General features: G+C 49.9%; 1 protein-coding gene across 3 annotated transcripts in view; it reads left to right on the top strand.

The window, feature by feature from the left end:
- spop (speckle type BTB/POZ protein) overlaps nt 1-19,896 on the top strand; it is a 101,524-nt gene that overhangs the window by 26,338 nt on the left and 55,290 nt on the right. Inside the window, exons 2-4 of one of the 3 annotated variants that reach the window (XM_064321991.1) lie at nt 62-144; nt 5,652-5,756; nt 10,549-10,640. The gene's annotated coding sequence lies outside the window, so the exon portion shown is untranslated. The remainder of the gene's footprint in view (nt 1-61; nt 145-5,651; nt 5,757-10,548; nt 10,641-19,896) is intronic. The other 2 variants (XM_064321990.1, XM_064321992.1) reach the window with 2 other exon arrangements.

The following is a 19,896-nucleotide window of genomic DNA, read 5'->3' as shown; positions in this document are numbered from 1 at the left end:
CTCTTCCTCATTCCCTCCCCTTTCATTTTCACCCCCCCCACCCCTTCTCTCTCCTGTCCAGGGAAGAGTGATAGTCGCCAGCCCCGGTCTTGGCGTCTCCTGTCCCTGCTCCGGTGCAGGAAGAGTGATGCGTCTCCTTTTGAGGTGATGGAGCGCTATCTTACACAGAGAGAGAGAGCAGAAGATGGAGAGAGAGAGAGAGAGAGAGAGAGAGAGAGCGGGAGATGGAGGGATGGAGAAAGAGGGTTTGCTGAATGGAGATGTGAAATGTAGAGTGGTGTTGAGGGCCTGAAGATGCAATTTTTCCCCAGTCAGGATTTACTGTTATAAAACGTATTCAGGGGGGTGTTGAAAGGATCCAGGAAAGAGAGAATTGCACATACAAGCACACACACACACACACTCACTCACAAGCACACACACACACATACACATGCGCACATGCATGCACAAGCACCCGTGCGCACACACGTACACACAAGCTCACACACACACACAAGCATGCACACACACACACACACACCACACACACACACTCACTCACTCACTCACTCACTCACTCATCACCACCACTCACACCACTCACCACCACACACTCACTCACAAGCACACACACACACACACACACACACACACACAATCATACACACACACACACACACACACACACTACCACACACACACACACACACACACACACACACACACACACACACACACACACACACACAAGCATGCACACACTAGCACACACACACAGACGCACACACACAAGCACAGTGCATCATGGATGTCTGTCACAGGGGAAACTTTTTGGACAGTATTCCGCACACAGTGCTGTTTGGGGAAGTACGGAGGCAGACGTTGTCTCTGAGGTAGTCGGAGCGCTGTTCTAACAACAAGGGAAACGGGCGGGTCTGAGAGGCAGAGAGCCAAAATGGAGACCCGGTGCGTCTCACAGCTGCGGAGGAGGAGAACCAGAGAGAGAGGAAGGAAGGAGGAGAGGGCAGCGCACCTGCCGCCATACTCAGGGGAGGCTCCGCCATCTGTGGTCGAAAGGAAGGAAGGAAGGAAGGGAAGGAGGGAGGGAACGGAGAAAAGGAGAGGAACGAGAGCCGCCAAGTCGCCGGGGCCCGGACGGGTTTTTGAGGGCCCGGCGCCGCCCCACGGGTCTGGGCCCCGGCCCCTCCCTCAGACGGGCGCTGACGCGCGCTCGTTAGCGTGGAGAATTAGCGTTAGCCGCTGACAGTCTCAGCCCCCCCCGGGTTTGATTGGGCTAATGCGCCGGGAGCAGCCCCGCCTTTCTTCAGCGTGATGGACCGTAATGTGGGCTGTGACTGCGCCTGCTGCATCGCAACGTCAGCTTTGACCCCTCTCTCTCTCTCTCTCTCTCTCTCTCTCATCCCTTCTTCCCTCTCTCTGTCCTCTCTCCTCAGTCCCTCTCTTCCACTCTCCTCACCTCTCTCCCCCAATCCCTCTCTTTCTCCCCCTCTCAGTCCTCTCTCCCCCCTCTCTCAGTCCCTCTCTCCCTCTCTCTCCCCTCTCTTCCTCTCGTCCATCTTTCCACCCTCTCAGTCCTCTCTTCCCCCCCTCTCAGTCCCTCTCTTCCCCCCCTCTCTCAGTCCCTCTCTCCCCTCTCTCCCCTCTCCCCTCTCTCAGTCCTCCTCCCCCCTCTCATCCTCTCTTCCCCAATCCCTCTTCTTCTCCCCCCTCTCTCGTCAGTCTCTTCCCCCTCTCCCTCCTCCTCCCCTCTCAATCCCTCTCTCCCCCACCCTCCTCTTCCTCTCTCAGTCCTCTCTTTCTCCCCTCTCTCAGTCCTCCCTGCTCTCTTCATGTCCTTACCTGCGCTCTGGTGTCTGGGTGAAATGAGCAGCATGCTAAGGAAGGCGAGGGCACTCCGGCCCTAAGCACCTGCAGCTGCGTCGCCGCCTCACTCGCCCCTTTCCTTTCATCTCTTCCTCTTGCCCCCTCTCACGCTCGCCCCCCCCTCCCCCCCCAGATCTGGCGGCAGGCTGCGCTCATTATGGCGCGTGGCAGCAGCTGTGGAGGGGCTGGTGTCAGGGGTGCTCGGGGTGCGAGCAGCCCCGGATGACAGCCACGCTCTTAATTGTGACAGTTTATTCAGTCTTAGTGGCGCCTTATAAATGTAGTCAAGCGGTTGATGTAACCCCCCCCTCAAACCCCCCCAACTACCCCCCCGGCGAGACATTTTCTCTAAAATCCCTTCCAAAAAAAAAAGAAAGACAAGCGGTCTGTTTTTTTAACTCTGCGGAATGGGACATTTTTTTCCTCCTTCCTCCCGTTTTCGCTCAAGCTGACGTTTCTTTTTATTTTCCCCCTGCCTTGCCCTGCCGCCTCCCGCCCTCCCTCGAATCCGTCTCTTCTCCTTCCTCGCGTCGCTTTTTTAAATTCCCTTTTTCGTCCTTCCTTTTTGTCTGGGCCGCCGTCGGCGTCCTCTCTTTCATCAGCCTGCCGGTGGGCCGGGCCCATCGTTCATCCGCCGTTTTTCCCGCTCGTCCGTTCTCCCCGCGCCTCGCTTTGTTTTTCGTCCTCTCTCTCTCTCTCTCTCTCCGTCTTTCCCTCCATCTGCTCTCGGCCCTGCCTCCGCCTGAGGTCCAAGGCTGCGTGCTGAAGGGGCCATTTATAAAGAGGGAACGGGCCCCCCCGGGGAGCCTTCCCCTCGAACCCTCTCCCGCGTGGCGCCGCGCGACAGTCCCGTGTGCCGCCTGAAGGTCGCGGGGTCCAGGCCCGTCTGTCTCGCCTGCCCGCGGCCCGAGAGAGACGGACAGAGAGACGGGTTTGCGCGTGTCCGTATAGCTTGGAGGGGGGATTAGCGGGTCGACCCCGATTACCGGACTGCCCGCTTTGGGCGGTCATCATTTCCTGGTGTCAGGGCCTATTACCCTGCCGCCGAGTCGGGCCCGTCCGTCTGCCACGGCTGCCAGGGAGAGCTGCGATTGGACCGGTGCGCCTGGAGTTAGACAAAAGGCGGGCATACAGACAGGCTGAGATGCAGATGGGCACGGGGCACGGGGGCTGCGTATGGGTATCGGGTACGAAAAGGACTTGGCGTTTCTCAACGAAGAAATCCACCCCATGTAAAAAAAAAAAGAAATATCACTTACAGTATTGTCAGCAACGGCTTTAGCTGCCCCTCCGGGAGCTGGATCCATAGGCTTATTCGCAGCTGCTTGCTGAATAAGTAAACATCACGTCGGCTTTTATAATTAGTTTCTGTTCCACTTACGCGAGATCAACACCCCCGTAATAAGAATGGCCCGGCTTCTTCTTTTTTTTTATGGACGCCAGTTTACCGGGTGCCGCGGTGCTTATCTTTATGGGCCCTTTTTTACGACGACTGGAGGGGCTGGGGCGAGTCGTATTTTTCCGAAAGCGTGGGAACGGGAAGGAAACCGACCCGTGCGAGACAGGCCGTTCGCGTCCGCGTCCCCCGCGCGTTCGCCGACGTCGCCAGCCTCGGGTCGATTCCCACGCGCCGCGAAGACGCGGAGTATCTGATGTCAGACGTCAGACGCCTCGATAATATTTTGGCTGCAACTTTTGTTGTAGAAGCTTGCGGTTCCCTAACGATGGGGCTAAAAATGCCTTCGTCGCTACGGAGGGGCCTCTTAAGGGAAAAGGGCTGCATCGGCGGCTCCCGGTCTAGCGCTAATCTCTGCACCTGACCTTTACGCTAATCTCTCTAAGCCGTAGCTCTAAACGACTGTTTTTCTTTCTAAATGACTTGAATGTTGGCGTGAACGCAAGCGTTTCTTGGGTGAATGAATATTTTTTCGCCGGCTAGCTGCTGTCTGTTGGCTGTCAAATATCTGTTGCTGACACTTTCTCTCGTACCTTACCCGACGTTTTGTGTGAATGAGCGTAGACTGCGTTAACTAGGTTACACAGCTGGGGAGTTTCCAAACAATGTAAAACGTGGTGGAAAATACCAAAACAATGTTTCCTTGTAGTAGTAGTAGGGCAGTGCCTCAAGTGGCTTCTCATGAATAAAGCTCATAAATTAGAATGTAGGCCCCTATAATGAGACCCATCAGTTATTTTTCGTGATTTTTTCGGTGGTAATAAAAGCGAAAGTGAAAAATAGTTTGACAAGCGGTTTCACTGAGGTAATGAATGGCTGCTGCAGTCTTGGCCAGTGAAGGTGGGCTGCCGGACCTCCAGCATTCCACTGTCAGTACTGTGGGTAGAGCTGGCCAAACGGCAGACCCTCTGTAGTCCACAAATACACCTTCCTCTTTGTTTTACCAAACCCCGGCTCTGCCCTTGTACCAAATGTTTCTTTTATCCCCAAATACAGCATTTTTTTTTTTTTCCATTTGGAACACATTTTTGGTAAGTTTCCAAAAGTTTTCGACTCATTTTCAGGGCTGAGGCCTTTGGTCACAGCCATGCTCAGTCGGTTCGTTAGCTCTGTCAGAATAGCCTGTTGCGAATCACACTGGTGGAATTTTGACCCAACTTTTTTGTCTGTGTTCACGAACCGTAGGAGGAGATCATTTCCACCTTGCCTTTAAAATTTGAACAGACGGTTTGGTTAATGTCAAGAACACACCGTCTGACGCTCTGTTTATGCTTGGAGTTATTTAGGAAGTTACCGTGTTGCCCAGACTATTTAAAACATTTTGCATTTGTGGCTCACTTTTTGTGTTTGTGTTTTTATTGCAATGCAGTCCGTGAATACAGTGGCCTGGGAGAAGCTAACCTGTGCTTTTGTTGCCGGTAATGTACTGAAACGCATAAGCTCTTTAGCCGGCCAAATCTACACAACTTTTGTTTGTATTGGATTTATTGCAGCCTCAGCCTGTTGTTCTGGTTCGGGGGTTTCAGACTCCAGTCCTGGAGGGCCGCAGTCTCTCCAGGCATTTGTGGTCTCCTTTCAATCAGCATCCAATTAAGGCCTTGAAAACAAGGTGTGTGGACTCTTTGGCCAATCAGTGACTTGCATTAGTCACTCTCTCTGAAACACTCTGAAAATCTCCAGACACCATGGCCCTCCAGGACCGAAGTTTGGCACCCCTCTTTGATATGTAAGGCCTAGTCTCATTTTTTAAATGCTCTTGTGTAGCGTTACCCTATTTAGCACTGCCAAAGAAGGCTATCCTCCTAGCTCTCCTGCGTGAAGCGGCACCGTGGTGAAGCCATCTCTTGTTGTCGCAGGATGTTTCGGTGCGCTTTGTGTGCCCGCGGTTGTGCTGTCGGTGCGGTGCGGCGCCGCAGTCCGGGGCGGGGAGCGAGCCGGGGGCTCTAGAAAGGGGGGGAACCCGCGGCGGCGTCGTCAGGAGCGACTGCCGTTAGAACGGGAAGGGAAGCGAAGCTGTCCCGCCAGTCTTTGAAGGGCCGCGTGTCCGGAGTCCGGCCCGCTCCGCTATAAGTCACGGGCGCTGACGCGCAGACGCACGGGCGGACCTGCTGGCTAAGCGCGGCGGCAGGCTTGCAGAGAGACCCCCTCGTGCGTCTCTGCGGCATTGACTCGGAGGTGCCTGGGGGGGGTGGGGGGGTGGGGGGCGTAATAGGATGTAGGCGGGGGAGGAAAATGGCCCCCTCTCGGTGACAGAGCTGTGAGCACGCATCGTAATTCACCCGCCGACTGAAGCCTCTCTCTCTCTCTCCCCCCCTGCCTGTCCCCGCAGCGCGACTGACGGACGAGGAGCGGACGCCGCGCGGACAGAGCGAGCGTGCGCCGCCGCCGCTGTGCTGCATCCAGTCACACAGATGCCTGGGGGCCTTTGATCTGGGTGAGTGCACCGGGGAGACAGGTGACGGACGGAGGGAGGAAGGGAGAGGAGGAAAGAGACCAGGATAGCGGGGAGCAGAACTAAACATAAAGATGGAGGGAGGGATCTGTGGCCTTGAGGGAAGAGTGTGATAGACTGACGCGGGCCACTAACGGTTCCTCAATTAGATCGGCCCGTTTCCTTTTATCTATTTATTTATTTTATTAGCAGGCTGAGGAATAATACCCGGTTTACATGCTTTCACGTTTTATGCCTTTGTTCGGCTGGGGCGTTTGCAGCAGCAGTTACATTCAGCACCTCGCCAAAGGGTAAACGGGCAATAAACCACCTGGGAATTAAAGCGGGCGTCCTCCGGGCGACGGGTCCGGCTCATTAACCGCCCCGCAACACGGCGGGTGTGAAGAGTGAGACGGCTGGGGAGAGACGCGGAGGCGTCGAAGGCCGCGGAACATGTCGTGTGTTCCTGAAGTCGAAAAGTGCATTTAGTTCCGCGGTACATCTTGCAACGGACATAATGTTTGTTTTTTTTTTCCCCTCCATCCAAAACCTTCAAAAAAACACAGAGCGCCTGCAGTCAGAGAGTGCTGACATCGCAGGAGGGGACGGAAAACGTATAGCCTTTAAGAGAGCGGGAGAATTAATGAAGAAAAATATAAAGACGCGGTGCCCGGGAGAGAAGAAAAGATGGAGAGATATTGCAGATAAGACAGATGGAAGGAGAAAGAGCAGGAGAGAAATGTGAATGGAGGACAGAGATAACGATGGAGAAAGAATGGAAAGCAGGAGTGCATGTTCAGGAGTCCCAAGTGTTTGGGAGGGAGGTTTCTGATCCAGGCTAACCTGAGAAACTGTGAAGCCTCAATGGACAGTGCATCAGTAAAGCATCAGCTAAAAATGCACAGGAGCTGCAAAATCTCGTTTTTTTTTATTGCTCATTTTACTGAAATAACTGTACGTTGCTGGTACTGGTGCATTTTTTATTTACACTTCAAATACTTGGTGAAATTTATGGTACAGAGCTTATTGGCTCTGTTTTGTTTCATTTATTAAATTATTTTTAATGCATTCTGCATTAAATGAAAATGACAGCGTACCATTTCAATGTGCATTTGTTAATGCACGCACGTTTTGCAGATGGTGAGCTCCGTAATGTTTGGGACAAAGACATATTTTTCTTTATTTTGCTCTGTACTCCACAATTTTGCAATCAAACAATTCACATGTGGTTAAAGTAGAGATTCTCTTTTATTAATTAATGAATAGTTTTATACATGGTTTCACAATGTAGAAATTACAGCACTTTTTATACATAGCCCCCCATTTCAGGGTAGAATAATGTTTGAGGAAAAATGTTTGGGCCTTCACAGATGTTTCAGATTAATCAGGTGTGTTCATTGCTTCCTTGGTGCAGGTACAAGAGAGCTTTAAGTATCTAATCTTGATTCTGGGCTTGTGCTTGCCTTTGGAGTCAAAGAAAGTCAAGGAAGCCTTTATGAGGCTAGGAAATAAGAAAAAAACAGTCAGAGATATTTACCAAAACTTAGACTTACCAAAATCAACTGTTTGGAACATCATTCAGAAGAAAGAGAGCACTGGTGAGCTCAGCAATCATAAAGGGCCTGGCAAGAAAAACCCCCAAACTCTTGTCCGACAGATCAGACACACTCTTCCTGAGGCAGCTGTGGGTGTGTCAATGACTATTGTCTGCAGAAGACTTCCTTGAACAGAACTACAGAGGTTGCACTGCAAGATGCACTAGTTAGCAACAAAACCAGGATGGCCAGGTTTCAGTTTGCAAGGAAGTATCTTGAAGAGCCTGCAGAGTTCTGGGAAAAAAAGGTCTTGTGGACAGATAAAGATTCACTTGAATCAGAGTGATGACAAGAGCAAAGTGTGGAGGCCAAAGGGAGCTACGCATGACCCAAAGCACCCCCACCCCAGTGAAATATGGTGGTGCGGGTGTTATGGTTTGGGCATTTATGGCATGTGTTTTCAGTGATGATGTAACTGCTGATAGCAGCAGCAGAATGAATTCTGAAGTATACAGAAGCATCTCATCTGCTCAAGTTCAAGCAAATACCCCAAAACTCTTTGGACGGCACTTCATCCTACAGCAAGACAATGGTCCCAAACATACTGCTAAAACTAAAGTGTTTTTCTAAACCAAAAACTGGAAAATCTTTGACCGGCCAAGTCAGTCGCCTGAATTGAAACCAGTTGAACATGTTTCATGTGCTAAAGAGAAAACTAAAGGTAACTCACCCCTGCAACAAGCAGGTTCTGAAGATGGCTGCAGTACAGGCCTGACAGAGTACTACAAGATACTCAGCACCTGGTGATGTTTATTGCTCACGGAGTCAGTGCATACAAAGGATATGTGACAAAGTACTAAGCATGACTACTCTCATGTATAAAATTTAGTTTCATTTCTACATGGTGAAACCAACATGTATTAAAAAAATATTCTTTAATAAAAGCCGGGAATATGCACTTTAACCACATTACAATTATTACAAATGTAAAATTGTGGAGTACAGAGCCCAATCAAGAAAAAAAAAGTGTTTTCCCCAAACATTATTCCACTCACTGTACGTTTCAATGGCCAACTGACAGAAGCAGGGCGCAAATGACCGGACTTTTAGACTTTTATGTAAAAGTTAGTAATTAATAATTGGAGGTGGAAGTGGTGCCTGTCGTCCCCCCCTCCCCCTGTTAAAACACTGGGGTGAATTTGTCCTCCCCCTCAGCACTGTCTGTAATAGTGACTGCCACCATAGCTCAGCTCAAAAACACAATCACCGGGAGCAGAGACCACGGCCAACCGACACCAGAATTTATGACCCTGCCTTTTGAATCAAATTGAATTTATGGATGAAGAACTAAAGGCTAAATTTCATAGGTGCAGGTGCCCGCGCGTGTGTCTGTGTGTGCGCGCGGGGGGGGGGGGGGGGGGGATGAGGCCCAGGTTATCGTTTACCGGCTCCCTGAAGCCGAGAGAGACTCATAAATTGGTGAAATTGTCCCCGACCGGTGTCGGCGGCGAGGTCGTTTGTCTCCGTCTGCTTGCGGAGAGGCGGCGGCGGCGGCGGCGGCGCGGAAACACACACACGCTCGCGCGGGCCGGCGCCTGTCAGCCGCGCTCCGCGACACTGCTTTATGTGCCATTACCCCGGCACGCCCCATTGATCCGTCCTACGCGCCCCCGGGCCCGCCCCTGTCAAAACACCGCTTCCCGAGGCTCTCTCCTTCTCTCCGGTCGCGCCGCCGGAGACTGGCGGCGGGAGGCTCGTCGCCCGACGCGCCTTTCCCAGAGCCGCGCGGCGAACCGCTCTGGCCCCGGGTCGCTTGTTTCAGGATGACTTACGGCCTCGACGGTGGGAGACGGTATGAGCCGACTCACAGTTAAAGTGAGGCAGCTGTGGCTCTTTGTTAGCGTCCCTCCCCCGCCCCCCCCTCGCGCCCCGAGACGAGCGCGTCTTCTGCAGAGCCCGACTCCCCCCGCGGCCCAGGGGAGCGGACGGCCCCCCTCAGAGAGACTGATACCTCCGGCTCTGGAGACTGCAGACGCGCGCGTACGCCGCTCTGCCTGTTCCCCCCCCGCTGCGAAGCAGACAGTGTTTAACCGCCTCGGCTCGCCGTGTTTGCCGACGCCCGTCTCCGGGCCAGGAACGCGGGGGAGCGTGGCGCGAAGATGGAGCTCGGCTGCGACTGGCGGGTTCGATGGCCCGTGGCCCGTCCGCGGCGGTGGGGGGCGGGGAGGGTTCGCCGCAGGCAGACTTGCGCGCCTGTGTGCGAGGAAACCTTCGTGTGGCTCTGAGAGCCCGGTGGGACCTAACTGGGTTAAGTCCTCCTCCGAAGACCAGATGATGAGAACGGGGGAGGAGAGAGGAGAGGGGAGAGGGAGGGGGAGGGGGAGGGGGGGTTGCGCAGGCCCCACAGGCCCGCTGAGGAATGACATTAATATGGCAACCCTGGCTTGTTGTGGAGGCTCTGCAGTAGCCCGCCTCTGCACGGCTGCGTCGCTCCCTCCCGTGCCGTCACGCCTGAGTCAGCCCGGTAATTGACGTCAATGTGGACCGGTTGCCGGCGGCAACTCGCATGATATAGCGAGCTCTGACTGCGCTCGCCTTGCCCCGCCGCTCACCCCTCTGCTGGCCAGGCCACCTGATCTCCAGGGATGCCTGGGGAGCCTCCCTCCCGGATGTTTGGATCCTGCTGCTAATGGAAAGCGGTGCAGACCCTCCCTCCCTCGGCTGAGGCAAGCTGCGGTTTTAACTTCGCTTGCAAATCCCAAGATGGTACGCTAAAAGTGAAATGCCGAGGGGGGTGAGAAGGGGGGGGATGTGATGATCTTGTCAGGTGTTCTTTATTTTTTTTTTTGTGTGGATGCATGTGCTTGAAGGCATGATATCACCTCAGGTTCCCACAGCACTTCCATTCTTCAGGCTTCTCCGAGTCCCTGACCCGAATGCTGGCACTGCTGGGAATTTGAATGTCTCTCAAACACAAAACGCGAGCGATAAATCTCTCCAAATCAGGTCCTCCGGTGAACTGCATGTGCTGTGAAGTGGGGGACAGCGTTCAGTCACTGTGCAGAGCGCTCATTTGTCTGCTGGGCAGGGAAGGTGCGTGGGGGGGGGGGGATCTGTGTGCCTGGCCGGGTCGGTCTGCCCCGCAGGAAAGGTTCTGGAGAGTTCCGGCTGGGCTGTGTCTGACAGGCGTTGGCGCATTGGTGCCTTTGTTTGGGAGTGCTGCTGACCCCGCCCCCACCGTATCCTCTCCCCCCCTGCAGGGTCCGTGTCACTCCGGCGTGGGGGATCGGCGTCGAGCGAGCGGGGACCGCAGCGGCACAGCGAGGCGGGGCGGCAGGGGGCAGCTTTGCAGGTTGGTTAGCGTACGCCTCCTACGCCGGACACAACTTGCTGACTGACTCGCGCTCTCGCTCACCGGCGTGTGCTCTGCCAGGAAACGTGTGGCGCCCTTGCTGGTTGCCTGGCAACACTCAACCCCCCCCCACCCCCCCACCCCCACCCCCCCTCACCCACTCCCTGAACGGGGAGTGAGCAGAGGGTCGGTTCAGGGCGGCTGCGATCTGAGGCGGTGGCTCATTTACGCCGCGCGGCAGCACCCTGGCGCTCAGACCCTCCGGTGTGTGAACAGGCCCAGGCGCCCTCATTAGCATTTCAACAGGTTTCACATTTGAACTGCGGGCACGCTGAACGCCTTACAGGGAGAGCTCTGTGAAAGGCATGTCATTCCCCATATTCAGCCACACGTGTGTGTCTCTCTCTCTCTCTCTCTCTCTCTCTCTCTCAATTCAGTTCAATTCAAAAACGCTTTATTGGCATGAGAAGATACAACTTACGTTGCCAAAGCACAGAAAAGAACATATAAAGAAACATAGACCATTGAACACATGAACATATACGTGGACGTACAGTTTACAGACACATATAGGCTCTCCCTCTTTCTCTCTCTGTCTCTCACTCTTTCTCTCTCCTCCATCTTTGCCTTGCCTCTACTTTGTCACCTGTTCTCAGTGCCTCATGGCCCTCTTGTTATCCTGGGGTCTAATTCTAGTTGCCTTGGCAACCATGTAAAACACTGCCAGCAGCTTCCCCTGCTGCTCGTTAACTTTCATGTTGTTCAATGATTGAATCTTATTTGTATTTTTCTGCTGCTTATAGAAAGCCTGAGGCATCGCTCACATCAGTGATTAGTTCCTTGCCTGTTGCTATCCCTTTCTTGCCTCTATCCTTCTTTGTTTTTCTTTTATTTCTCTCTCCCCCTGCCTGTCTGGCGTTGTACCCTCTGATGGACAGGGGCTCCACTGATCTGTACATCTGGACGCACAGGTTTATACTGCTCTCCACCATTTTAAACCTCCCACAATGGAGCATTGGTTGAATTTGTGGGGGTTTAGGCAGCTTCCCCACACCTGCGAACCACTTTACATTTGGACGCAGCCCATTGGATCACTGCTGAGGGGGCAAGATGTCTGATTGGCGCAGAACAGGATGGATGAGTAATGAAGCACATTGAGGCCAAATGGAGACACTGGCACCTGTGGGGATTGATATGAAATCACGTGCTTCGCCATTATAGATGCAGAGTATAATTGGACTTCAGTTGGCTTGTCTCTGGCTTTCTTTTGAAAGCCGAAAATGGTAAAGGAGGAAGTACAAGCGCTGAAATTGTTTTTTAAAATGTAAGATTTCAATTTTATAGGCCTACAAAATTCAAAATGGTGTGTTTGTGAACATCTGTAGCCACCCTAGCTATGTCATGGCTAGACAGAACATACAAGCTAAGTTACAGAACCCATAATTGTGTACTGCCCCCCCCCCCCACCCACCCAATTTTGTATTCTGGTTTGATAGAAACGTTTGTTCCATGAAGCTAGTTGTTTTTAAGAAATTTGCTGCAAATGATTCAACAAGCCTGACTATTGTCCTTTGACAGTTTTCACCTCCCTATGTAATATGGCCCAGCTGTGACTGGTGTTCATTTCATTTTTACATTCACTGTAGTTGACATCTCAGAATATTTGCCTGCCTATACGGTTAGCTAACCACTGGATATTAGGTTCACTGCCAAAATTCTCATTTACTATGGAAATTACTTGTTTTGTTAACTGCCATTTTGAATTTCTGAAGCATTAGTTCCACTAATGTTAAGTCAGTTGACATTTACTTGTTTTTATATAACACGTATAAATATTATAGTTTAAGAAATCACAAGCCATGTAATACGGGGTAGGGAAGTTAAAAGGGATTTTTAATATCTAGCTTAGAAACCTGCAGGAGGTAGGTACTAAAAATCTGATATAGAACAACAGAATATCAGATGGATCTGCATTCAGCACACCAACTAATAGGCATTAGGGCTGCATGATGCATGATGCATGAACTGCGTTTTTTTGTATAAGAATAACTGCTTCCATGGGGCTTATGGGCGATCTTTTGCCTTTTATATTATTATTATTTTTTTTTACATCTTTGTAATAACAACCAAATTAGTAATAACAACCAAATGTCAGAAGCTATGTGGAATGCTTCAGGGAAAAAAAAAACATCATCACTGATATCTGTTGGGTGCTGATTAAACCGCCAATCAGCAGCAAGGTCGTACACCTTTCTGTGACCTCGTGATTTGTTTTTTAAGTCACATGGAAAATGCAAGTCCTTGCTGCTGATTGGCTGTCTTCTCAGCACCCAATAGATATCAGCGATGATGTTTTTCCCCCTGAAGCATTCCGCATGGCCTCTGATATTTGGCTGTTTACTACCGCATCAGGTATGATTACATAAAAAGATGAAAGATCGCTTATACGCCCCATGGCAGCAGTTATTCTTATTACGCTTAAAAAAAACCTGCGATTCCATATGTCATACAGCCCTAATGGGCAAAAATTCATTTTCTATTGATGAAATGACAGTTGGCTGTGGAGCTGAGAAGAGGGATAGATACAGGAGCTTGATGGCTTGGCTCACTCACGCCGGTGGACTGGGTTCAAAAACTTTGTTTCTCTTCAAAAATACTCAAAAACGAGCTCCTGTTTTGCAACAAGGAAATGTTGTTTGTTATAGCCAGTGAGGTAATGTTTCTAGCTGGGGTACTAATGGCCCAGTGTTTAAATGTGGAATTTTGATTATTGAACATATTGGTACATTAAAGACCGGTGATAGAATTGTTGTCTGGTAAGGCAATCTTATTTGTACCTTGTAAACATCACCATTTATTGTTGGTAGAATTGTACTTATTTGTAATGTTTTGTGAATGCCACAAAGTGAAATCCGTCAATGCCAGGTGATCTGCGTCATTCCAATTAAAGTGCCTCATTCTTCACAGATGAAGAGGGGAATATAGGCTGTATTTCCCCTAAGAATACAAAGCTACAAGCCGTTATTATGCACTGGCCCATTCTTCCATTTTGTAACCGCCTGGACCACACTCTTGTTTGTCTCTCTCCACTGATCATTTTGTAACAGCGTGTATAATGTGAATGTTAGAAGTAGTTGTGGTTTATGCCACTCTGAGCTTGAGTGGCACAAGTGAATGTGTACACGTGCGTGTTTATATGCGTACATACATAATCCATCTTAAATACCCTTCTTATTGCAATCTTTTTTTTTTTTTTTACTGAATTTTCTTTTCTACTTGTTTATTTAAATTTCTATTATATGTGACGTCAGGTCATTATGTATATTAGGTCCCGTCTGTTTTTGATGTTGATTGATAACATGCCCAGCAATTAATTGCCCCTTTGGGGATAAATAAAGTTTATTGAATTGAAATGAATGAAACCTTTCAAGATTCTAATACCTCAAAATATTGACCCAGCCCCTTGGCCTCCGTGGTGGTTACTGTGTTTCAGCTGGATATGTGCCAGCGTATTAGGATGGCAGGTATGGACTGGCAGTGCCTATACCTACACAACACCTTTCAGGGCTTCCCTCAGAAATATATTTATTTTCTGCTTGACCAGTACTAGCTGGCATAAAGAAAATTGTCATCCTCTATCCCCTTCACACTTGTGTTGGGTATTGAATTGCGATATGAGATGGAAGACAGAGGTACGCGTGAAAGCAAAAGTAATTATCGTAAGGCTCGTTCACATCTCCTCCTTTCGAGAAGGCTGGAAGAGATGGTCTCCAGCGGGCCTGCTAGTGGCTTCTGGAAAGGCATCGTGGGACTTCCTTCGGTCGCAGAGGAATGCGTTCTTTACGGGTCTCATTGCCAAGTGTTTAATTCCTTGTCACGTGCAGCAACAAAGCGAACGTTCTCCATCGCGGGTTTTTAAGGAAACCTCGCTGAAGCCGTTTCTAACCACGCCGGCGGCTCCTCCGTCTTTCTTTCTGCCGTTTTAAATTCGTTTGAACGTGGCGTTCCGAGTCGCTGGACTTCAGCGCCCGAGCGCGTCGTCCTCGAGCGGCGGCAGAGCCGCTTCGGTCCCTTGCGTTCGAGCGCCGCGCGAACGCAGGACGCCGGTGACCCCTTGGAAGGCTGTACGCGCGTTCCTCCGAGCTGCCGCGCGCCTCAGCCAATGAGAAGGCGGCTTGCAACGGCTGATTTCTATTCTTCCCGAATGTGCGAGCTCCTGGAATAACGCATGCAATTGCATTAGTGTGTCGCCTCGTGCTTGCACACGTGCGTGAGAATAATTGATATTCGTATTCTCATTAACTCACTTCGTTACGCTCCGCTTTGTTACCCCCGTCGCTAAGAGAGACCGGTAATGAACCTCGGCAACGTTTCGTCTTGGTTGTTTGGTGCCGCTCGTTTTGCGATCATGTGACCATGTCGCCGTTTGCCAAACCTTCTCCCGGCGCTCGGCCTCGGTGTGGTGTCAGCGCACGCTGTTCTGCTGGTCTCCATGTCAGGAACGTGGGCCTGTTCGTCAGCCTTGGGGAGGGGTGTGTGATTTGATTGGTGCTGCTCCCTTCTGGATGGGTACTGTGTTACCGTTCATTTAGACGAACCCTAATTACACTGGTTTCAGTGCCCGGTGTGAGTGGTGTCAGTGGGCTGTCCTCGGCTGGTCTCAGTGTGAAGGTGGGGGGGTTTGTCAGGGTTTTTACTGGCTCAGAATAAGGCTTGGGTGGTGACTCTGTGACAGCGACTGCTGTCAGTCAGGCTTTACTGCCACTGTCAACTCGTTGCATTGTCTCCCTATATTTCGCTGTTTTTAGAATGTAAAGTTCTGTGAAGTCTTCAAGAGACCACCGCTGTGCATTGAGAATCTAGGCTATTAAAATGAAGCATGTGGCAAAAATGACAAATTGGAACAATTTAAATATTTATTGAAGGGTTACACATTGTAAGTGCCAGAATTGGTTGGAAATATAGTCTGTAATGAAGAATTAACGCATTGTAAGGGCTCATTCTACCTGAATAATAGTATTTGGAATTGCAATATATCTTCAATTGCATTTCATTTTTGTTACTCAATATTTAGGGTAGCCTACTATATTAACCTTATAACTAAATGAATCCACCTAAATGGCACCTTAATGTATTTAAATTATTTTTACACATTCATTCAAAGAATGCTTGCACCATTTTGTCACTGGTGTAACTTGTAGCTTACCTTGTAACAACATAAAAGATTTTTCAGAATTTTATTTTTCAGTTCAATCTGCACATATAGGCAAAAACTGGTTAATGACAATACAGTAGAATCCACTTAATTGCATAACGGATTATCACATAATTTGGGATTTGCATTAAGACTTTCCAAATCCCAAACCATTTCCCATTCATTCCATTGTAAAGAGATTGCATATTTGCATAAACCATTATCGCGTATTTTCAATATTTTCATGGAATTATGGCTACTTATATTGCATAATGATCTATAAATCTATGTTCAAAGTCGCCCGATTTCTCATAAATAAACCGGCAATTGCCATAAAAAGACACAAAATCGCCAAAATTTACGAAGGTTGGCAGTTTCTGTCGAAAGTCACGTCTATACTATGAGTAGTATGTGCGGTTGCTGGCACCCTCTGCATACTGTGTCATTCTTTTATGCAATTAAGCAGATTCTACTGAAGTTAATTTAGCGTGTCTGAGGTTGTACGTAAACTCGAAAGCAGTCAAAACTGTCATAACTTGAAATTCAGTATCATTCACGACCAAATAGTAACAATAAATAGCAGACTATTTGTAATTGTTTCACGGGTTTTTTTTTTTTTGTTTGTTGCATGATTTCTCCAATAGGCAGCTTGAGAAAACTTAGGCAGCCCACCTAAGACATGTCAATGCAGCTCAGACCCCATTCGTCCGTTGTTCTCGGGGAGGAGGCTTCCGCGCGCGCGGCAGCTGCGAGCATTGGCGGTCTCGCACATCCGTCAGGGGCCAGGCCTGCTAACAGCCAGAGGAGGAAGGACTGTCAGCTGGATAATTCCCCCCCCCTTCAGCCTTCAGACATCCAGCGCCGCCGCTAATTAGAAAGGGAGCAGAACATCTCTGCCATTGTGATCCGCTCTGGCGTCCCCCCCCCCGCCCCCCTTTAATTTCCCCTGCTCTACAGTCCCTTTGTCTCTCCGCGGAGACTTGATTTTACTCTTGATTTAGATTAGAACAGGGGGAAATTGGAAAATAGAAGTTAATGTGCTGTTAGGGAACTCTAATCTGTTAAAGGGATTTGAGGTGGATGTGCGGCTTGATTTATTAGGGCGATTTAAAAAGTTTATTCACTCGTATTGACCGGGAGGGTTGAGTGAAGGTTCGGAAGAGTCCTCGTGAGGTGGCGGGGTCTTTGCCGAAGTTTGTGAAGTTGGAACAAGGTAACAAGTAGCAGGCCATTGACTTAAGAAGTGTTGCTTTAAAATGTCACACTGGCATTGTGCGCACCCAATGCTGCGGTCTTATCTGTGTGACATTTAAAATCCCCGAGGCAATAATAGTGCCTTCGTGAGTTCTGAGGAGGTGCTTTAAGAAGGCAGATTGGCAGAGAGTGTCCACACTTAACCCCCCCGCGTGCAAGGCTAACTCTCGGTGGGAGCAGCGTCATCTTGAGGTCTTCTCCCTTCCTAATGTCTATACGGGGTCTTCATCTGAGATGGAGGGTGTTCTGATTAATTGCCGATGGACTTTCCCACTGGGGCATTTGGAGTTGAGCTGGCTGTTCACAAGTGGTAGAACTCCACTGCCTATCCTCGTTTACTATTAAAATTAAGGGGTCCACATTACTGTGAAGCCACAAGCAGCAGTCAATCTCCTACCAACCAATCAAATGCAACATGGGTACATACTTTTATCGCTCTCGTCCCCTTCCCTCACCATATGCAACATGCATCACAACTTTAATCTCCTCCTAATCTCCCTCACCCTGTTTTACTTCACAACACGAATGGCCTTACAGAAGTGCGGTTGAAGAAATAATGTCTTGCTGGTCAACAAAAACGCTATCTGTTGAAGCGCACATTGCAATTGGCAGTGCACCGTTGGTCTGGTAATTCTGTGCTGATTCCATCTTTCATACTTTGACGAAGACAGTTTGTCGAAAAGCGTCAGTTTGCAACAGTAAAGTGAGCATATCTGAAGATATATTGTCGCTGTTCGTTCTTGAGAGTTTTTGTCCTTACTAAGTGGGACATGTTATCTGGTTTCGTCTTTGTCAGAGTGAGTTTTTTTTTGTCTTTTGTTTCCATCTTTCTGCTTGCCTGCTTTAATGTACACATTAAAAGAAGGTAAAGTTTCTAATCATTGAGTCCATTGAATGGCGGCTGATGTGAGGCCTGGTAGCTCCCCCATTGCTCTACACTGGCCCAGCTAGCTGTAGCCATTCCAGTCCAGAGAACCACACTACGGATGCAGTGGCCCAGTGTATACCTGATTGGCCACAGGGGTCACTGCTGTGTGACTAGGCACCGAATATCCCGTCGAATCAAACCTTCCCTCCCGGACACACGCTGTCCCCAACTGTGCTCCGCTCGCCTTAAAAGTTTGGTGAGATCTGGATTTGATTCCGGATTGTGTGGCACATCACATCACTAATTACAGCTGGATACACCACCGGGCATCTGACTTCATAATGCTCGTCTGCTTGATTTAAATGCTTAATTGTACAAAGTACAGTTAAAAGATGATGTTTTAAGTTTTTCCCATCAAGTAAAGAGACTCCCAGAGGAGTTAACGTTTACTTTTCAACACTGCTTGAACTTTTTTTAAAATGGAGTCGCACAAAGCGGGGGAAGTAATGGATAATTGGAAAGGTAAATGAAGCGGGAGCACCAAAGGCCCTGTGTACGGAACGGGAGATGGATGGAGCTGAACTTATTAGTGCGCTACCTTTTTCCTTTGAAAAGAGCAACGCCGCATGCTGATGCAAAGAGCACACTGTGACACTTAACACTTCTCACAGTCTGCCAAGCTCCGATCAGCCCTGGCGCGCGCTCGCCGCGCTCACTTCCTGCTTTCGGCCCGCTGCGACGCCAGGAGCCGGGAGCCCCCCCCCCCCCCCCCGAAACTCCCCGTCACAGTGGGACCTGTCAGCTCCCTGCAGGAGAGGAGGTTTTTTTTGGTAGTTTTTCTCCCTGCGTGCGGTCTTCTCCTCCCCCCCCACCCCCCAGTTGCTGGGACGTCTGGCTCGGCGGGACTGGTCCGCGGGGCGCCTGGTCACGCCCGCTCGAGAGTTCTGCGGTGGGGGGCGTGAGGTTAAAAAGAGAAGGCTAAAGTGGCGAGACGAGGTGAGGTCTCCGAAGGAAGGGTCCTTGTTTTTCCGGCGACGCCTTGCGCCTGTTTTGCGTCTACTGTTGTAAAAAAGGAGAGGTTTGCTCCCTGAAAATGTTTGAAAAGGCCCACAGTTTAGGTTCACTCGAGGAAACTCGAGACTTTGAACGTCTCTCACTTTCGCCGCGCCTGCTCTGGGTGGACAGGGGTGATGTTTTCACCCCATTCTGTCCTGTCGCTTAGCAGGATATCTCCCAATTTAATTTTATGAACGAATTTGTATTTTGTGGAAAGCTTGGTCGTGGGGCAAAGAAGAACAGTTCCGCCCTGATTGGCCAAAGGAGGGTGTGTAAAAGCCATGTACCTTCCAGACGATGTCGCCTACCACCATGTCACTTTGCTTACCTATCGGCAGACGTAAGAGGCAAACCCTACTTTATTGGCCCAATCAATCAAAATTGGGGGTGCTGGGGAGCTTGGTTCCACTCACCGATTGGCCCAATGAATATGGTGGTGTGATAACCGGCTAGAGTACTTCACCGCGGCTGGAACTTGAACAGGCGTATCTCGCGCTCGATTTGAGAGAGTTGCGAAAACGCGCGCGTTTTCTGATGCGAAGGGCATTGGAAGGAAATGATTAGCTTTTGGTGAACACCCGACATGTGGAACTGGCATATCTTGATAATTGCATAGTGTTGGCAGGGGTGCGCGCCGCACTTCTTGAGTGCCATCTTGCAGTTTTAAATGTCATCAACCTGCGCAACCATGGGAAGTGTCGGTTAAGGGAAATTAGTTGTTCGGCAGATTTTGTGAAATTTTCTTCTGGAAGTAACTGGAGTAACTGAGGACAGCGTGTTCTGTTCGGAAAAGAGTGCAGTACTGTTACCCGCATCAAAATGTCAGCAGGTGAAACTCTCGTTCCTCTGTAGAAACTACCAATAAGAGCACTGCATGAAGGTCT

This window comes from Anguilla rostrata, chromosome 2 (genome assembly GCF_018555375.3).
Source record: "Anguilla rostrata isolate EN2019 chromosome 2, ASM1855537v3, whole genome shotgun sequence".
Taxonomy (NCBI): Eukaryota; Metazoa; Chordata; class Actinopteri; order Anguilliformes; family Anguillidae; genus Anguilla; species Anguilla rostrata.
Note: the sequence above shows the minus strand (reverse complement) of the source record. Positions and strands in the feature narration are given on the sequence as shown.